Genomic DNA, 21809 nt, shown 5'->3' with positions numbered 1-21809 from the left:
TAATATTTGAATTCTGACTGGAGTAGCTGATTTTCCTTTGAGCACTCTGACCTGTGTTGCCATGGAGAAAAGGATCCAAAGCAGAGCTGTGATGTCAGAGGGAAAAAAGCTGCATTTACAGAACATTGATTGAAAAGCTGTGTACAGTACTGTTTTAAAAATAATAACTAAAATGTCTAGACTTGGGAAATAGAGTTTACTACCCCATTTAATACAGTGACACGTCTGTAAATTTTTTTGCGTAATATTTTTTCACTTTTTTTAATCAGGGTTATTTTTTGCTTTTGGGGAGTGGGTTCATAAATTTTCTGGTTTATATGTTAATTGTAGCTCATACACTCCCTTGGGTGAAACTCAGATTGGGGGATCACCTTTGATCTTTGCTGGATTTGATTAGTTCATCGGTGGAGTGAACATTTGGGTTAAATTGCTAGTTTTCCTGAAATAAAATGAATGGGGAGCAAGACAGTTTTAATCAATTGCAACTTCTACATTCATCTCACATAAACAAACAATTCCTGTGCTGTTTTTCCACCAACCACAAAATGGCATATGTCTCATTTTTTACTGGCAGTTGCAATGCCCCATGGAGGCAAGATTTAAAATGTAGTGTCTTAGCTTGCAGGAATAGAATGCATCTCATTTAGCATCAATGTAGATTTCCTCTTCTCTGTCTAATTTAATGTTTCTTTCTTGTTAAATCATCACAAGTATGTGGCCTTTCTGAATTAATCCTTCAAGGAATGCAGCATTTTATCTCACACCTAAATTCTCATTCAATTTCTGTCTGACCTTAAATCTCAGAATTAGAAATTTAGCAAAAGATGTTTTTGAGGGTTGCGGGCAGATCATGGGGAGAGAGGAACGTACACTGAAAGTTGACGAGGCTACAGAAATCGAAGGGTTGGCAGCATACGAAGTCTTAACACCTCAATAGCAGGTTGAGTTAACTTGTTATTACTGCACCAATTGTTAAAGACAGTCGTTTCCATTGTTTATGCGCACCTTGCTTGTTTAATTGTCTCCAAAGCACAGCGGGTACCTCAGTTGTTTCTCTCCTGCCTAGTGCAGATGATCGGCAGGTTTGTACTTGTTCATTATTTTACTGTAGTAAGATGTTTTGTGGGAATTAGTTTTATTTCTTGTCCTCCACTTTATTTTCCTCCTCTTCTGAAGACATTGATTAAGCCTTGCCATTTGATTTTGTAGATGCTCGTGTCATCTCATGTTTTCATGAATCTGATTGCCTCTTTGTCAATTTGGCTTGAACTTATTCACAATCACTGTCCATTTCCATTTCTGCATGAATCATTGGTTGATGGCCAGGAATGGAATCTCTGCCTAATTTTTGCATAGGTATCCATTTGATTGTTGTTATACCTGATCAATAATTTTCCTCGGAATAACTATGTCTTAGTGCCTGATCAAAATTCTTGGATGGGAAATCAGTCACCCAGGTTTCTTTCCTGATGTGACAACAACTAGTAATTGATCTAACACTGGGTGGATACATCGTCTCATCTCTATAAAGCAGCCTTTAATCAGGCCAGAGTGATTTGTAGTGGATCTAGTGGTTTACTAGATGGCCAATAGTGCAAATTATGATTGAGCTTACAGTGACAGTGAAGCGAGAACTGGCAGCTGTGTTTAGAGTTAGGCAGACCATTAGTCAAGTATGATTTGTATCTAACCCTTCGTGGTCCCTGTCCTGGGGGTGTTTGATGAGGACAGTCTAAAGAGAACTTTATTTTCAATTTAAAAGAGTGGAAGGAGATTTACATTCCATTTAAGAATAGATTGAAGATTTTTTTATGTGTGTGTGCGTGTGGGTGTGAGTGTTTACGTGGAACAGAAAAATGATAATGATTGTTAATCAGGTTCATGGATGTGATCTTGTCACTGTCTGACATTTCTCCAACTTATTGATCTAATGGTGCCCTCATTTTGTTTTCAGTTTCATCACATTGCTGATCTCAATAAATAGTTGGCTGTTGAAATTAAATGTTAACACCAGATGACTTCTCTCCAGTCGTCTTTTTCATTTTGTCGGAACTTTTTGTGCTAAATCACTGGTACAAAATAAGTCAGGGTCAGACCTGCTGCCCAAAGTGTGTGCAAGCTGTAATAGCTCGGAATGAATGAACGTGTTAAGAATCCAACACTTTCCTCACATACTCAGCAAGTTTAATAACAGCAGTGTACACATCTGTTGTCTGTATTGCTGATCGATCTGGAGAAATGTGTTTAATATAAATGTTAATAGAGTAAAGGTGGGGAAGGGGATAGTTGGTGGGTGGAACTGTGCAACTTTTCTAAATCTCGACATTGTCAGTGACACCTGCAGCAGGAAAGTACTCAGTGGAAGAAAAGACAATAAGAAGCGCAGAGGGATCGTGGGGTGCCTGTCTGCAGGTCCCTGGAGGTGGCCTACTTAATAGATAGCTGAGAAGGCATATGGGACACCTGCCTTTATTAATTGTGGCATGGATTAAATGAGCAAGGTGCTTGTGTTGGAGCTGTACATGTTTTAGGTTAGCCCATGACTGGAGTACCGTGTGCAGTTTTGGTCACTGCACTATATGAAGGGATGGCTGCACTGGAAGGGGTGCAGAGGAGATTGATCTGGCTGTTACCTGGGATAAGCTTGAGTAGTTTTACTTAGAACAGAGTAAGCTGAAGGAGGAGCCTGGTTGAGGGCCTTGGAGGGTGGATAGGAAGCAGTTGTTCCCCTTAGTTGAAGGATCAGTATCAAAGGGGCATGATGTTAAGGCAAATTGCAGGAGGTTTAGATGGGTTTGGAGAAAAACAGTTTTCACTTGAGTGCTGTGAATATAGAATGCACTGCTTGAGAAAGTGGTAGATGCAGGCAAAATCTCAATCTTCAAAAGCTATGTGGGAAATAACTTGAAATGTCATCGCATTCCAGGCAAGGGGCCAGGTACTGCAGAGATGGATTAGCATAGATAGGTTGGTGTGGCCTCAGTGGGCAAAAAGTCCTCTTCTGTGATTCTAAGGTGTGTACAGATCTCAAATTAGCATGGAGTTTGTGGCAACTTGGATGAAATACTAAAGGGCAAATGGAACATGACACAAATGGGGAGAACAGACTGGGTGATGGGTTCAAACTGATTCTGGGTGTTGGACCTTGTGCCACTAGTGGGCATAATTTTATTTCCTTTGTGCTTTTGCAGATGTGAGAATCACTGGCAATGTCAGCATTTGCTGCCTATCCCTGTTTGTCATTGTGATTTGTTTGACCATTTCAGGGGGTAGTTAAATGTCAAGGATATTTCTGAGGGCCTGGAGCCACATTTAGACCAGATCATTAAGGGTGGCAGATTTTCCTTCTCTAAAGGATATTTATGATCATTAGGATGGGTTTTTACAATTCTGTGGTGGTATGGTTACTGTTAATGAGACTGGCTATATATCCAATATTTATGAATAGAATTTAAATTGCAGCAACTGATGCAGTGAGATGTGAGTTCATGTCCTCTTGAGTACTGTCATAAAAGTAAAATACTGGGATGCTGGGGATCTGAGATAGAACTGAAATTGCTAGAGAAACTCAGCATGTCTGACAGTAAATGTGGAGAGGAAGACTGAGTGAATGTTTCAAATTTAACATGATTTCCTCAGGATGCTGCAAGCATAAATCTCAGTTTCTGGCTTACTAACTAGTTGACACTAGCACTGCTTCACCCTGGAGCCAGACCCTTCAAAAGTTAAATTAGGATATGTTCCGTGACATCTAAAATGGTGAATTTGGAACACCTTTCCACAAGTGGAAATTGATACAGGCTCAGTGGTTAATTTTAATTTGAAGGTTGATAAGAGTTGTGTTTCCAAAATGGATGAAGGGATGTGAGGCAAAGATAGGATGTATGAAGTAACATCACAGCTTGACCACCATCACATTTTTTGAATAGCTGAATGGCCAGTTTCTGAGGAGTTTTTTCCTTTGAGAAAGGAAGACAAAAGAGGACAGTTGGCTTGGTCATCTAAAAGGCCATTGCTTGATGAATTCTGCTTCATCTCCCCTGATTTTGTAATTGCCCCAGTTTGCGATATTCTATTGACAGTCACATTAAGCAGTAAAACACTGTGTATATTGTAAAATAACTTTTGCTCTGAAATGTAGGCAAATCAATATTGACCACTTCAAAGATTGTAATTAGGAAAATATTGTCCTTGGGCTAAGTGAATGACCTTGGAATATCAAGATAACAAAGTGTGGAGCTGGATGAACACAGCAGGCCAAGCAGCATCTCAGGAGCACAAAAGCTGACGTTTCGGGTCTAGACCCTTCATCCAATTTCACACTTTGTTATCTTGGATTCTCCCAGCATCTGCAGTTCCCATTATCTCTGAACATGGAGTGTCATTTTATAATTCAGATTTTATCAACGGATGTAAAGTTTTAGTCACTTTGGAAAATTTGAGTTGTCGATGAATTGTTTAAATTTAAACACACATACATTCGGAAAAAGAAGTGGTAAGAAATTTACTGCTACTTTTGTTTTTTTAGGCATTTTGTGGAATGTTGGAACTTACTCAAAGCATTTCCATTTAAGTGAACTATCAGCCTGTGTATGATCACAGCAGAAATCCAGTTTTATCTGTCTCTGCTGAAGCTATCAATATGGTAAAGTTCTGTGTAACTATCATCTCACTAACCCAAAGCTCGTGGCTTTTTGCATCCCAGTGAATTAACTTCACGTGCCCTTTGTCGCTTTCGAACTTTGCCCTGACCTCATTCCAACTATGTTAGTGAGCTTCACTTTTATGGGTTGCCTGCCTGTGTCCTTTTGGAGCTTTAGTGGCGCATTTCTTAATTGATAGCACTCCAGAATGTGAGCACAAACATTAAGGCTGGCATTCCATTGCAAACGTGAACAGGTGTTCTGTCAAAGGTGCCATCTTTTGGAAGAGACGATATAGAGGCTCCGAATGCAGGGAATACTGGGAATATGCCGAATAATGGGAAGAGCCAGGAAATGCGTATCCCTTGTCTTCACCAATATTTCTCCTTCCTTTATCAACACAATCTGACCTGATCATTATCCTGCTCTCTTTTGTTAGAGCTTACTGTCTGTTGTGTTTCCTATAATACAAAAGTGACAATACTTCAGAAAGTACTTCATTGTCTGGAATATCTTGAACACTCTGCGATAATGTGGAAGGCATCACATTCATACAAGGCTTTCTTTTTCTTTCCCCTTTGCTGATGGCATGTCACTGCCGTATGACACTGCTCTCTCAACTACATATGACAAATGTACAAATTAGAAGCAGATGTAAGCCATTCGCTCCCTCTGGCCCTCTGCAGCCCCATTGGCGACTGTCGTTAGGCTCTCGTCCACTAAAGCAACATTTGATCATCTCTTAGTTTTGCCCTTCGACTGCCTTTTGGGGATCTACGTCAAATTGAGTTTTTCTTTTCTGTGCAGCATTCTTGGAAAACGTTTGATGATTTCTTTCGGAAGAGAAAATTATGACTTGTCCCCTTCCCCTCATAAGCCAGAAAAATTTGGTCAGCATCCTGATTCATAACATAGCAGCAGGGACACGAGTTGGATTCCAAGCATGGGTCAGGCTAGATTGCATTTGAACATGAAGCTGTTGCCTGCAGACAATGCTTCAGCTCAAACTGTGAAATCAGTAGAGATGATAAATTTGAAAAATTAAATTCAGATGCTGCAAATGCAAGTCACTTTAAATTAACATGAAAGAAAAAAATACTTTTGTTTAGAGAACTGATCAGATTGTTAATTGAGAAGATTAGTTACCCTTTACAGCAGTGCTTCCAGAACTTATTCCCACAGCAACCCTGTACCCTGGCTTGAAAATTATCAGGACTCCTCAGGGAGAAATGGGAGCAGCAGCCTGTTAGAGCAGCAGCATAGCTTTTTATAACTCACTCAGAAATCAGTGATGGCCACAGCTGCCCCAGAGCTCAAAGCTTCAGCTTTCCAGTTGGCATACCATGCTTGGGGTCTCTACCACTATTTTGTGAAGCCCTGCTTTACAGGATATGCACACACTCTGCAAACCAGTGATGTACAGGGTGACTAGCGATTGCACCATAATGCACTAGGATGTTACCAAGGATCTGAGGAATAAAAAGAGAATATTGAAATTATTTTGTTAATGTGGTGAGTGTTGATAGAGATTCCAGGAGTTTTGAAGGTCCTAAGGTCAGTAATAGTTACTTTTAATCAACCTGTTTAGAGATGTTACGACACATACCTGGGACAATTGTGGCTTAAACTCAAGCCTCCTGGCTCAGAGGTAGGGACACTTCCACTGCACCACACGCCCAGGAATAAAGCAAAGTTACTGATTATCCTCAGCCACCTGCCGAATTCTTTGACATAGAAAGCACTTGAGGCCATAGTATTGAATGTTTTCAAGAATGTTTAAGTGATCAAAAAGTATTGGGAGAAAGTGAGAACCAGGTTTTTGACTTCGAAAATCAGTCAAGATCATATTGAATGGGGTAGCAGTAGGGGGGACTGAATGGCCTACTTCTGCTAAATTCTATGGTTATTGCTCATCTGTTGGAGTCTCTGACTGAGAGTTTAGTTTGAATAAGGCATGTTGGTTGTCTCTCCCTGATATGGGGGCTGCTGCTACATTTTCCTTCTTTCAATGATGATGCTTTTCTGTGGAATCTGAAGATATTGTTCTTAAAATCTTTATGTTCCAGTTTGGAGACTTCATTGCCAAATGATATGGTCATGTGCAGACTGCTCCTAGTTATTGAAGTCAATCGGCAGTGAATTCATGTCTTGAATGAATGATGAGTCATTGTTTCTTAGCTTTTTGACAAAGGACCATAAATTTAGGGTAATCGCAGAAAGAATTGGGCTACTTTTTTTCCCAGACACTGGTTATACTTCAGAACTCTGTTACACCATTGCAAAAATCATTTTACAGAGGAAAAGTATATTTATATGGAAGTGGGAATATTCAAAGGACAAGGGAATAATAGTTGGCAAATTGAGTGAGTTTTGTGGAAGACACACACATGCAGTTTTTGATGGACTGTATGTGTGTTCATTACTGTATTGTTCCACCAATAAATCTAATCTTTCTGTGAAGGTTTTATTCAGAAATATTCTGTATAATTTACATAGCATGTGATGCGAGATATAGTCCTCGGCTTTCTGTGTAGTATTTTTGAGAAATTTTAATGTGTATTTTCCTTCAAAATATTGAAACTGAATGCCTGCTTTATTCTCTTGTATGTTTATTTTGTGTTAGCATGTGCGAGTATGGTGTGGTTATGTGTCTGATGAAATATGGTATAATCCCATCATATTAAGATTCTAGCATTACAACAGTACTTAATGCCAGAAGTTTAACTATATCAAGATTGCTTGGACTGTATGAGCTCACCATTGCTAAGCAAACATACAGTTACACAGGGCAGTTCAAAATATGTAGAACCCCATTGTTTATTTTATCTAGGGAATTCAATGTTTAACTCAGTAGTTTGTTGAAAAATAAACTATTGAGATATGTGGGTGTATAGCATGAAGCCCAATTCACTGATGGTTTATTTTTCAGTAGGTTATGAAGTTTAGCCATGTTTCTTTTACAGACCACTCATAATATGCATAGTTTTGCAGTGGCTTTCAAACTTTCCTGTATGAATAACCCCTTTTGAAACTATTAATATTTTCAGGGAGCACTTTTCCTACATTCCACAAGGCACTGTTAATACTTAAGGAAGCCCATGGGCAACGTAGAAGTTTTTTTAGCTGCGTAATCAATAAATAGAGGAAAAATTTACAGCAGACTGATGAGATTACAGAGCCTCCAAGATGAATGGTTTTCACTTGTAGTTACATACCTGTATGATCATAGGATCGAGAGTCTGTGTAATGTCAACAATGGATTTGTATAGGATAGGTTATGCCTGTCAAACCTGATTGAATATGATATTGGAATAATTAATGCATGTTCTCGATTATGGGTTTGCAGAATATATTTGATAATGTTCCTCATAAGAGACTTACTAAGGTTGAAGTTAATGGGATTGAAAGCAAATTCTTGACCTGGTTAGGAAATTCAGAGTTGGGTAATGGGACTGTAATTGGCAGATGTGACTGGTTGTGTTTCACATCGACCCTCAAGTATTCCCTGTTTGTAAATGAGTCAAAATAGTTGACACTGTAAATTGTCAAAAAGTGTGAAATTACAAAGAAATATTAGTGGAAAAAATAAGTGGGTAAAACTGGTAAAACGAATTTCAGGTTAGAGACAGATTTAAATCATCCACTTTGGACTTCCAAAAAGAAACTATTATTCTTTTAAACGAGTGTAAGACTTGAAATATTAGAGCCTGAAAGAGACTTTGAAATTTCATGTACCGAAAAGAAACAGGAGGAAGGTAGGCCATTCAGCTAGTCAAACACTTGATCATGGTGGATTGAACATTTTAATGCCTTTTACTCATCCCATCCCCATTACTCTATGTGCCACTAGTAAACAGAAATCAATTAATTATTGCCTTAAATGTACTGAAATACTGAGTCTTCACAGCTCTCTGTTATAGAGAATTACAAAGAATTCACAACCCTCAGTGTAAAATAATTTTTTTCCTTATCTTTGACCTAAGTGGCATTCCCCCTTATTTTTAAATTAGGCCCCCTGGTTTTAGACTCCCAAACCAGAGGAAATATATTCCCTGCAGCATGTTTTTCTACAGTTTGGAATGCATTAGTGCACCTTTTCCAAGGGGAAAAGTACTTTAAAACATCCCAAAACATTCACATTGGCCATCAATGTTTCAGTTAACTTACCCATTCGATATAGAGGTGTGTAATGAAAAAGTGCAGTTAAAACATGTGCATTGAAATAACGAAGTCTAAATAAATAATGATATTGTAGCATCTAGTGTGGATGATAATATCACATCTGACATTGTGAAAAATATTTAAACCTAGCTGTCAGAATGTTCCAAACTCCTTAGCTGGTTCAAGTCAGGTTTTCTTTTCAGGGTTCACAAAACCCACATTAGTGCATGAAAATAGTTGATCTGAGCAAGGGACAGGTACTCAAGTTAGCATTAGGGCTGATAACACAACCTCAGAGGAGGTGCATGGTTGTGTCCCAAGACCAAACAAAAATACCATGTGGTCAGGAAGCGGGGTGTAAATCTGTGCTGAATACTCCAAGAGTTTAACTTGCCCCTGACCCAATTTCCATGTACAGTGAGACAGTAAGATCCAGACCCTCATGCAAGTTAAAAATATTTATTGCACCTTCCACAAAAATTGGCTGTTATCCTTTACAGCTGATGGGATATTGAAAAACATAGTAAGTTGTGCAGTTTTTGTTTATACTTGAAGCTTTGACAGCCACGTTAAGATCAGTATTTTAGGCCAGGATAGAGTTAAGAAAGTCATCAATGATAATAACACTGAGTTTGCCCAGTGAAAACGTATAAATGCATCAGTGTGTTTGTTGCATTAGCACCGGTGTGTAGAAAGTATAATTTTTCAAAATTCCTATCAGTGCTATTTCTCAGCTGGTCAGTATGTATACAAGGATGGAGTTTAGCTGAGTGCATCATGTACATCCTTTCCACAACGTAGGGGATTTCCCGCAGCACAGTTTCCTCAGCACAACTCCTTTTACCAGAGTTGAGAATTCTTGCCGTAAAGATCAGTGATGGTTCCGTGATGAGGTGGTGCACTTAATGTCAATCACAGCGTGCAAGTCGAACCATATAAGGGTGCTCAGTATTTACAGGTCAAGAAATCATGTTTTGCATTTGTTTGAACTCTCCCTTCCTTCTCTCTCTCCCCCAGCACCCACCATCCCCCTGCCCAATTGCTTAGCCAAAGAATGCTAAAGTCTTAAGTTGTCAGCCTCAATTATTTGTCCAAAAAGTGAATGCATTATGGTCACCTTCTAACTAGGTGTAAGTGATCGGGCAAGTGTTGAGAAGATGTGTGTGTGGAAGACCCTGCCATATGTGGCACACTCCACCTGTTGAACAATAACACCAGTTTGCTTGTATAGTACAAGTCAACCCCTGCTTTCAGAGGGGCGTTTCAATGCTTCAGACATTGCCCTGAATATTGTTATCTATGGTAGTTGCATTGACCTGTGAAGACCACCCATTCTTTGACTTAATCACTCAGGTTGTCCCTGGAACTTATGTTTGTTCAGCAAGGGCATTGAAACCTCTTGAAGCAAAGTTTACTTCCTTCAACCTCAATACCCTTTATCAAGTTTGCAGTTTTTGTCATTAAAATCAGTCTGTCAGGATGAGTGGAAATTGTTGCCAGGGGCTATTTCACAAAAGCAGACCAAGTTTCCCAAAGTCTCGCCTACCACACTAACATACAGCTTCTTAAACTCCAGAATTTAAGAATTAGCAAACAGCTAGTAACAGCTAGTTTTCAATAGTTAGTACAGAGGATATTAATGACCGAATGGAAGATGTCATCTTTGACTATGTTTCTATCCCATTTAACACCCAGCTCAGAAGCAGTAATGTTTGATTCTGGGAAGCAGTGCATTGGCCAGGTAGAGTTGCAGAAAGGCAAGGAAATAGAACCAGGAGTAAAAGAATATGTATAGTAAATACAAATATGTATGCAATCAAAAAAAAATGTTTCCCAATTTTATGGGTGATTGAACTGAAAACAGAACAAATTGTTAGCAACAACGCAGCCAGGATGCAGATCTTCCATGAATCTGTGACAAATGTGAGTAAGTGTCCGGGTTGAACGAGCCATGTTAAATAGAATAGGTATATGGTGAGCTGATCATGAAAGAGTTAGTCTCAAGCAGTCATACACTGGCAGCTGATGGCCTCTGTAACATAAATATCAGGATATTGGACAATTCAAAAACTAGAGAACTCTCACAGGATATCAGCCATTGAATAAATCTGAGTTGTTTTAGGAGATGATTGCACATTTTGGAGAAGGTGTTGGAAATGCAACAGTGATGTATAGATCGAACAAAATGGAGTGGGCTTGTTGGTCACATGGATTTCTGTTCTTAAAAGTTGCCTGGCTTCCTGTTTTTGAGCCACCCTTGCAGAAATCCTGCAGCAAGACATTTCCTTGCTATTTCTCAAGCTTTGTATGCTTGCTTTTTAGTTTTCCAGGGAGAATAATTTTTTTATCAGAATATCATATGCGAGAGAATGACAAGAAAGATTTGCCATTAACAGAACATTCAAAGCATTTTATAGCTACGGAAATACATCTGAAATGCATATTCTATTGTAATGTTGGAAAACTGGATCCTTTAACACCTTTTTTCAAGGTTTTAGATTCCCAAACAATGTTCAGTACGTGCAGTTACAGAGTTGCATAGCAAACACAGAAATATTGACATTGAAGCATGGCAACCATTTACTGTTGAAAGCTCTACCTTCGAGCCATCTACTTCATTCCACTTCTACGTTCTTCCCATATGTTTGCTGAATATTTCATACAATATTCTTTAGTGCTAAGATTAACTCAACTTCAGTAGTTGCAGAGAAAGAGTTTACATACTCAAGTTACTTGATCTTGTCCTCCTGATAGGCAACCTGCTCTTATGAGAATAGGTTGGACAGGCAGGACTCGTTCCCACTGGAAACAATGAGAGTGAGTTTATTAGCATATATTAGATACTGAACGGTCTTCACAAAGTGGAAGCATAAAGGGTGTTTACTGTTGTGGGTCAGTCCAAGACGAGGTGGCACTGTTTTCAGGACAGAAGTGAGGAAGAACAGCTTTTGACTGTTGTGTGATTTTAGAGCTGTCTGCCTCAGAGAGCAGAAGTGAGGTCATTGAATTCATTTCTGAAGAAGGGCCCGAAACGTCAGCTTTCCTGCTCCTCTGATGCTGCTTGGCCTGCTGTGTTCATCCAGCTCCACACCTTGTTATCTCAGATTCTCCCGCATCTGCAGTTCCTACTGTCTCTCCCAACCAATTATTTAGTTTTGAGATTGAGTGCTGTTGTTTATTATTTTGAAGCAACCATTTAGATGTACTATTATGACACATCTAGAGTCATAGAGATGTATAGAATGGAAACGGAGCTTTTGGTCTAACCTGTCCATCCCAAACTAACCTAGTCCAACCTGCCTGCGCTTGGCCTATATCCCTCCAGACATATCCTGTTCATGTCCTTATCCAAATGTTTTTCAAATGTTGTAACTGTATGTGTATCCATCACTTCCTCTGGAAGCTCCTTCCCCACACGAGCCACTTTGTGTCTGAAAAAGTTGCCCCTCATCTTTTTAAACTGTACTCTTCTTACGTTAAAAATATGTCCCCTAGTTTTGAGCTCCCCTACCCTGGTGAAATGACCTTAGCTATTCACCCTATCTATGCCCCTCATGCTTTTATAAATCTCCATAAGGTCACCACCACAACCCACGTTGGAGGGAAAATTGTCTGGCGTAGTTTGCACTTGATCCCTGACCTTCTGGCCTGATGGTAGGGACACCATCGCTGCACCAAAAAGAGCACCATACTGTGGTTGTTTTGGTAAGCTGGACACCAGCTTGCAATGACGTTCCTTCAAAGAACAGAGGATATTTCTGGCCATTGGATTCAATCCTCATAACTATCGATTGGAAGAGAAATCTGGATCAGGAACATAGATGGGAGCTCCCTGATCATCTTCTTGAAATAGTATTATCTTTGATTTAAACATTCATCTGGACAGTGCCGTGATTCGATATTCAAATACGACAGTGGCACATCTGACTGTTAATCATTCTCTTAGTATTTAAGAGAAGTGTTGGCCTGGATTATTTGCCCCATTTACAGCTTCCATTTTACCTCCTCTGCTCCTTTTCACTTGACAGCTTTAGGCATCAAAAATGAAAATTGGCAGTCTTGAACATTTCAATTGACTGAACATTTGTAACCATCTTGGGGAAGATGGAGCTTCAGACATTTTGTATGAAAAGTTGCTTTAGATTTCACTTTTAAATAGTCTCATTTCAAGGTGATAACTCTATTGTACTGGACTGAGGCACAAGAGGGACGAATTTCCCTGCATCCCCCCTATCAAATCTTTTATCATTTTAAATGCCTCTGTTAAAGCTGCGTTCAACCTCCAAACTCTCTACATGTCTTCAGAACCTGCCCTCATTATTTGGTCCTTTTAAAACCATAATTCTGGTGAACCTCTGCTGGAACCCCTCTTACGACCAGCAAACTTTCCTGAGATGCAAACAGAAAATCCAACCTGATAGTAAATTGGGTCAGGCAGGATCTGTGGAGAGGCAAGCAGAGTTGGCACCCTGAGGCACTGACCATTTCTCAGAAAGTCTAATGAATGGGTCATTGACCTAAAATGTTAACTCTGTTTACCTTTCCACAAATGCTGCCAGACCTGCTGGATACCTCTGGCACTTTTATTCCAGCGTCTGCATTATTTTTACACATCTTCCCTGAGGTGTGGTGCTCAAAATTGTCTGCAGGTGAGATCAAGCTAAGGCTGTGTACAACTGAATTGTAACAAGTTCACTTTTATATTGAGTCCCTTGAGTTAAACACCAACATGCACCCATCATTTTTGATTATGCTTTTGTACTTGCATGCACAAGCTTTAGTTGTGTACGTGGACATTGTTTATTTCTACACAGCTCCTAAAGCCTTTCTTTGTTGTGAGAAAGACATATTTGAATAATTTCTTAGCTTGAAGTGGATGATCTCACACTTACCCACTCGTCCATTCTTAAACACACCCATTTGGTCTGTCTCTCTTTACAATTTCTTCCTACCATTTATGCAACTTAATTTGCTTCCTAAATTAAACGTAATCTGCAGATTTGAAAGTTCTACTCTCTAATCCTTTTCCCCAGCCATAAATATATCTAGTAAAAAGCTGCCATCCTATTACAGTGGCCTGTGCAGGGTGACCTGACCTCCTGGTCCAAAACCACCTTCACTGCCTCCTCTCTGCTGACCGACTACCAAGCTATGTTGCATCTTGCTGAACCTCAAGTTTTGGAAAATTATAGTTAAAATATTTACAATTTTGTCACCTGTTTCTCATAATACTCTGGAATAGAAACCATCACGTACTGTAGAATTGCTGTTTTAAGTCATATTCTTTTCTCCATTCCCACTTTTAACTTGCATTAACTCTGGCTTATTTTCAAATTGCCTTATACCATCAACAGTAGTTTGTAACTCTCTTCCTCTGTGAAAATAGATACAAATAACGTTTATAGACTTCTCTGCAATTTTATTTAATGGGCCCACACTCTTTCCTCCCACTTTATCTTGATACATTCAAACCTTGATAGCTATCTTAGCCAGCTGATCCTTTCATTTATGTACACATATTTCTTCATTCACAAATTATGGGCTGGCGTGGTGAATTGTTAATGCCGCAAATTGTTCTTGAAAACATAACAGTGAGCGAAGAGTGTTTCAGTTGGATATTTCAGAGGGCACCAAGAGTCAGCCAAATAGCTGTGAGTCCAAGGAGAAATGGCAGATTAGGGATGACAGACGGAAGGGCATTGGTGAACCGGATAAGTTTTTACAACAGTGTGGTAGTTTCATGAGATGTTGGTATTGGTGGGTGGGCCAGATTCCTTGCTGTGGGAAAGGTAATGGTGAGTTCTTTACAAATACATTACAGATGCTGACATTGTATTCTGTGGGTCATGAGCGCCTTTTTCTGTATTGTTTATAGTTCAGTCACATTGCCAATATATTGCTGTACTCTTCATTGCCTATATATCTCTAAGCTCACTGTTGATCATGGTTGCTTAACTAGGCAAGTGGAACCTTGACCATGTTGGCCATGGCACTACATTCTGCCAATATGTGTATATTTAATTCTGTTTGTAATTTTGTGCAGTTTATCAGCTTAGCTAGTGATATCATGTTTTTCAGACAGGCAAACCAATTACGAACATTTGGTTGTCATCTTAATGACATTAGCTGACAATTTCTCAATGAGCTATGTTTAGATTATTGCGAGCTCTTCAGTTCATACTATAGCATTGGCCCTAGTCTACTGTACTGCAGAATGTTGCTCTGCCTCACACACATTATGGATGTGCAGCTACGTGTTGCCATGAGGTTGGCGTCTGAGTAGCTTGAAGCGCTGTCCGGATGATTGGTTCCCTCGCTGTCCCTAATAACCTCTCCTTGATGCCCTCATGCTCCATGAGATGCAAGAAGTATCCTTCCCAATCATGGAGATGTGAAACCCCCACCAAGAGCTTCAAGCGATGGCAGTGCTCCTGGGAAACAGCAGCAAGTTAGTTGCAGCCGCTATCCCAGTGGATGGCACCATAGGACACGTGCAGCAGAAAGGACCAACTCCACATCACTGACCCAGCAGCGGTGATCGGAGGGCCCTGACCTGCTCAGCTGAATCAAATATGGACTTGGTGTGTACAGTGCCACTACTTGCTGTATAAATGGAAGATGAGAATGACCCAAAGTGCAACTGTGGCCAAGAGTGCCAAATCACGAAAGACATTGTATCAATCTGCCAAGATAATAAAATGTGAGGCTGGATGAACACAGGCCCAGCAGCATCTCAGGAGCACAAAAGCCGACGTTTCAGGCCTAGACCCTTCATCAGAGAGGGGGATGGGGAGAGGGTTCCGGAATAAATAGGGAGAGAGGGGGAGGTGGACCGAAGATGGAGAGAAAAGAAGATAGGTGGAGAGGAGAGTATAGGGAGGGGATAGGTCAGTCGAGGGAAGACGGACAGGTCAAGGAGGTGGGACAGGGTTAGGTAGGAAATGGAGGTGCGGCTTGAGGTGGGAGGAAGGGATGGGTGAGAGGAAGAACAGGTTAGGGAAACGGAGACAGGCTGGGCTGGTTTTGGGATGCAGTCGGGGGAGGGCATGAGCTGGGCTTGTTGTGTGATGCGGTGGGGGGAAGGGGACGAACTGGGCTGGTTTTGGGATGTGGTGGGGGAAGGGGAGATTTTGAAGCTGGTGAAGTCCACATTGATACCATTGGGCTGCAGGGTTCCCAAGCGGAACATGAGTTGCTGTTCCTGCAACCTTCGGGTGTCATCATTATGGCACTGCAGGAGGCCCATGATGGACATGTCACCTAAAGAATGGGAGGGGGAGTTGAAATGGTTCGCGACTGGGAGGTGCAGTTGTTTATTGCGAACCGAGCGGAGGTAGATAGCCTGGGATAGCAGTGAGTAGAGGAAGTGTAGCACTTCCTGCGGTTGCAGGGGAAGGTTGTGTAGGAAGTGCTACACCTCCTCCCTCACCCCTATCCCAGGCCCCAAGATGACTTTCCATATTAAGTAGAGGTTCACCTGCACATCTGCCAATGTGGTATACTGTATCCATTGTACCCAGTGTGGCATCCTCTACATTGGGGAAACCAAGCGGAGGCTTGGGGACCGCTTTGCAGAACACCTCCGCTCGGTTCGCAATAAACAACTGCACCTCCCAGTCGCGAACCATTTCAACTCCCCCTCCCATTCTTCAGATGAGATGTCCATCATGGGCCTCCTGCAGTGCCACAATGATGCCACCCGAAGGTTGCAGGAACAGCAACTCATATTCCGCTTGGGAACCCTGCAGCCCAATGGTATCAATGTGGACTTCACCAGCTTCAAAATCTCCCCTTCCCCCACTGCATCCCAAAACCAGCCCAGTTCGTCCCCTTCCCCCCCAATGCATCACACAACCAGCCCAGCTCATCCCCTCCCCCGACTGCATCCCAAAACCAGCCCAGCCTGTCTCTGCTTCCCTAACCTGTTCTTCCTCTCACCCATCCCTTCCTCCCACCTCAAGCCGCACCTCCATTTCCTACCTACTAACCTCATCCCACCTCCTTGACCTGTCCGTCTTCCCTGGACTGACCTATCCCCTCCCTACCTCCCCACCTATACTCTCCTCTCCACCTATCTTCTTTTCTCTCCATCTTCAGTCCGCCTCCCCCTCTCTCCCTATTTATTCCAGTTCCCTCACCCCATCCCCCTCTCTGATGAAGGGTCTAGGCCTGAAACGTCAGCTTTTGTGCTCCTGAGATGCTGCTTGGCCTGCTGTGTTCATCCAGCTTCACATTTTAATATCTTGGATTCTCCAGCATCTGCAGTTCCAATTATCTCTGTATCAGTCTGCCCACAAGGTTCACTCTAAGAGGCATCCCAAGTAAAATGGCTTATAACTATCACGTTATTAAAATTGATTATTTCTGATTCGTCAATCGTCGCTGTTTCTGGTGGCCTCCTTGTCAGCTCTAAAATATATTGTTGCACAAAACTGACCTATTTACGTTGCACAAATATTTTACCAGTTTCTGTGAAAATAATTTATTTTGATATTTCTGTCATAAATTGTCTCCATTTGTTACTAACCCCCCCCCCCCGCAAACAAGGGAAATATCTTTCACAATTTACCATCCAAAACGCTTTGAAATTTTTCGTGAATATGTCTCCCTCCAATCTTCCTTATTCTGTCAAATGCAAAAGGAACTTTACTAATGCCTCGTGCTAACTTTACCTTCTGAATCATCCCAGTTCATCTACTTTTCATTGTTTTGGGACTGGAGAGCTCTCTGAGGTGAGCTGTGCTTAGACCCACACACATAACTCCAGATGTGGCCTAAATAATACCAGATTCAACAGCAACCTATGCACTTTTCCCCTGTGTATTTTGTGCATGTGTGTGTGAATAATTCGAGGCTTTAATATGAAAAATATTTCCAGAATCCCATTTCCCTTTCAGGATCCACACACTTAGGAACTTTGCGAAGTTGAAGTTTGTAAGTTTGTTTTATAAGCTGAGCTGAAGATAGATTTTTTTCTCAGGTCAGTTAGCATCCACATTCAGAGTTTGACACATTATTATTATTTTAGTTCCTGCACACACATATGAAAGAATCTTTTACATTACAGGTACTTGTAAACACATACACAGTCATTGGGCTTTGATGAACTCTGAAAGAGAAATAAAGAAACAGTTTGCTCTTAAGATATCTTACTGTTACATTCCAACACAACTGTAAACTAAAAATCGTTGTATCGTTACATTAGGACTTCCACCACACACTTCTGGTATAATTTTTGCAATCTATTTTAGTATTTGATGCAAAAAAATTGTGAAATAAGTATTAACAACACTGATAACTATATAAAGAAGCATTTCTTTTGTAACCATTCCTCCAAAACTGTGACACCACATTCTGAAATTTGTATTTTGTCAGCATAATTTTGAAATAATATTGTTCCAGTTTTATTTTAACTGCAGTGACAATATGTTTTAGAGTGGGGAGGTACCAGGGAAGATTCTGCCACCTCTAATGCACTGATTGATTTTTAGTTTAACCCTCCTTCCCGAAGATTAATGAACAGTACTGGAAAGATTGATTTTTTTTTTGTCTTCTAAAATAAATGATTAAATGAGTCAATGCACGCACCAACAAAAAAATACTAATAGCCCAGAAAGGGTTTCTGTGAGGTGTTGGCAATGATAATCAGGATTTAGACAACATGTTGTTTCTAGCTTATAGGGGAGGGGTAATCAGGATTTAGTTTATTTTGTTTAATTTGCAGTTAGTTCAACCTAAGTACATTGCTTTGAAATAGGTGATTAATATGTGTTCATTCAAGGACCCTTTGAAACCAGGAGAAATGAGACAGCAAGTAAGTCCTAAAATTTTAGGGAGTGTTTGACAATTATCAAGCTTTTCTTCTGAGGACTGAGGCAACTGACCTTACCTGGTAATAATTCCTGATAGCCCACTGAATATGATCTGTTTGTGTCTTCCTAAAATAAATTGAGCTTTTCATAAAGTCTGTATGAGCTGCCCTTTTGTTTGGGTGATCATCGTTGCTGGCTTGTTCAAAAACCTGTTGGTGTGAAATTGCATTTCAGGCCCCTAGCCTGTGTTTGCATTGTGAAGTCAGCAATTACACAGGATCATCTGAATACCAGCAGGGTGGCCGTACTGCCTGCTGTCTGCTGTACAGCTCCGTGCCTGCAAGCTCATGAAAGCTTCACATATTTCTTACAGGAGGTTTCGCAGGCGTCCATGCACTGATTGATCAGCATTCACAATCAAGATGTGAAAATGGCTGCGAGTGAAGTGCTAGTGCAGTTCAGGATCTTGCCTTCCCATGATGATGCAATTTGTAAATAAAAGTATACATGGCCTTGCAATAAACTTCAAATTTCAGTACCATTCCATTGGGGGAAAAACGAGGGATACAAACAAAACAAATTGTGTGATTTGGTGATCGAGATGTGTAAATGACAGGATTTTCTGGAAAAAAAACTGCAATTCAATAAATTAACTGTCATGAATGTAATAGTCATCATTATTTAGTATTTAAATTGCTGATGCAGCAGGCATATTGAGTGTACCATAAAACTAGTACCAGTTACAGTCCGTGAAATTTCTGTAAGTTCTGTCCAGTGTTTTTCCTGAACTTAATGGGACCAGTTTTATCCAGGTCACCTGCTCTAACTTGCCGTACTAAATGCAGAGTACCATAAACATCTACACTGTTGATTTCTCTTCAGTGGGATTATAGACCCTATATTTTCTGTACAAGTTAGTAACAGCTTGCAAGTTGTATATCCTTCTCCACTTTTATTTAATCAGTGGCTAGTTATTTTGCAAACCTACTCCTTTTATTCTCCAGTGCTTATTAATTTAATAGAATTTGTAAATGTCCATTTTCTCTGATCTAGTTATTATGCTTACTGTTAAATTTTTCACTTTTTGTCAGAGAGAATAGTATTTGTTCTTGAGTCTCAACATTAACTAAATGAAAGTGTCCTTTCTAGTAAAATGATAAATAATATGTAACTCCTCATCTCACAAAATTTTGACAAGCTGTCCTAATATATTTTGCAGACAGATATGGCAATAATGTTTACATCACTCTTGAAAATAGAAACCTGAAAAAATGACTGACTGGTTAATTGGTTTGATCCTATTCCTTGAGAAAGGAAAGTCGACTGGGCCACCAGAAGCCCTTGCTGAGAGTAATGATCCCGATCATTCACTCGAAGTGCCACAACACAAGAGAATTCGATATGATGTTGCATTTGGCAGATCCAAACTCAACTAGTAAAACGCTTTCTCTTGCAGAGATGTTTATGACTTGAGATCTGGTTTGAATTGGAGCCCATCACATTGCCTGTAAACAAGAGCATTTTGCATTGAGACAGCCTAATATTCCTTTGGTTGCAGAGGCTGCAATACTCTAAACATGATCTCTCAAATGAATTCCAAAGTCATATGCAGCATTCCTAGACCTCATTTTTCTAACAAATGAAGTAACATTCAAAGTAGATTCTGCAGTGTCCCTCAAGTGAAGATCATCTCATAATTAAATACAGTTAGGTCTCTGTAATCAGAATAAGTATAATATTATTTCATATTAAATATACCTGACTCTCTCGTTGTTCAATTTAGTATTTATTATTAATGACTTTTTTTTCAGAATGAACTTCCTGTTTTCTTGATTTGAGCATAGGGGAATTTAGAATTCAGCGCAGTTTCAGAATGAGACAGGGTTGGGGAGGCTTCCATTCACCTCAGAGATGTGGGGAATCTCTTCTCGGAGGGTTTTTAATTTTTAAGCACTCTCTATTCCAGGGTAAACATATTGAGTTAGACAGATTTGTGTTTGCCAAGAAAGTCACGGGCTCTGGGGAGAGTCAGGAAGGTAGAAGCATGTGACAGTGGGAGAAACTAGTAATTAATAGTTAGAAATGAGTGTACTGGTAGCACTGGAGCTCCATTTTGAGACATGCAGGAGAAGTTGGACTAGCATTTGTCATTTGCAAGTTTTACTGGCTTTTCCTTTCAGACACTTGATTGATAGAATAGAATCCCTACATTATGGAAGCAGGCTGTCCGGCCCATTAAGTTCGCACTAACCTTCCAAAGAGCATCCCTGAAACACTATGTTTCCCAGGCTAACCCACTTAGTCTGCACAATCTGGATGCCATGGGCAATTTTGCATGGCCAATCCATCTAACCTGCACACCTTCCGACTGTGGGGGTGGGAAATGGAGCACTAGAGGAGACTCCCACAGATATGGAGAGATTATCCAAACTGCACGTAGACAGTCATTTGAGAATGGAACCAAACCTGGATCCCTGGTGCTGTGAGGCAGTGGTGATGAACCACTGAGCCGTCTGGCTGTGATGGAGTAAGTTTGCGGGATTAAGTGGCTTATTTCTGTTCCTATTCCAAACAAATATTGTGACTTCATACAAAGCAGCAATTTCTGGAAAAGCTCAGCAGGCCTGGCAGCATCTGTGGAGGGAAAATCAGAAGTTAATGTTTTGGGTCCAGTGACTCTTCTCAGAACTGTTTGATTTTCAGCATCCTCTTCTTTTTTTCAGTTTTTATTGTGACTTGACATCTGGAATGCTCTGTGACTGCTGTGCGATGTGAGATGGCGTTTCAGTTAGATTTTAGTCTTTAAACTCAAAAGATTGTTCTGAGTTGTTTTTGTAGGTTTAATTTGTTACGCTAGTTGGATTCACAGGTTTGTACTTCTGGCACCCCCTGAGTTGTAAGAATTGTTTCTATAGCAGTTGTTCACATTAAAACATAGTCTGCAAACTGAAACATAGTTGTTAAACTCTTTCACTGTGATACAGTTATGTAGCTCCATGTGCCACAAAATGCTTTATGCATTTTTCCTCTTGAAAGGGCTAAAAGCGCCCTATGTAACACATGTTTTCAATGATAATGGGTCACAACATTAGGGAGTTTTCGAGTAGGCTGTGTTCCTGGAACAGCGTGCTCCCAAACCTCTTGGCTGCTGGGGTAAGTTCACACTGCTGCAGACGTTATAATCCACAGCACC

The 21809-nt window shown here is 40.4% G+C and overlaps 1 protein-coding gene across 7 annotated transcripts in view; it reads left to right on the top strand.

Moving 5' to 3' along the window:
- The window catches only part of ahdc1 (AT hook, DNA binding motif, containing 1), a 207702-nt gene that overhangs the window by 99807 nt on the left and 86086 nt on the right, over positions 1–21809 (top strand). The window lies entirely within an intron of this gene.

This window comes from Stegostoma tigrinum, chromosome 24, assembly GCF_030684315.1.
Source record: "Stegostoma tigrinum isolate sSteTig4 chromosome 24, sSteTig4.hap1, whole genome shotgun sequence".
In the NCBI taxonomy this organism is placed as follows: Eukaryota; Metazoa; Chordata; class Chondrichthyes; order Orectolobiformes; family Stegostomatidae; genus Stegostoma; species Stegostoma tigrinum.
Note: the sequence above shows the minus strand (reverse complement) of the source record. Positions and strands in the feature narration are given on the sequence as shown.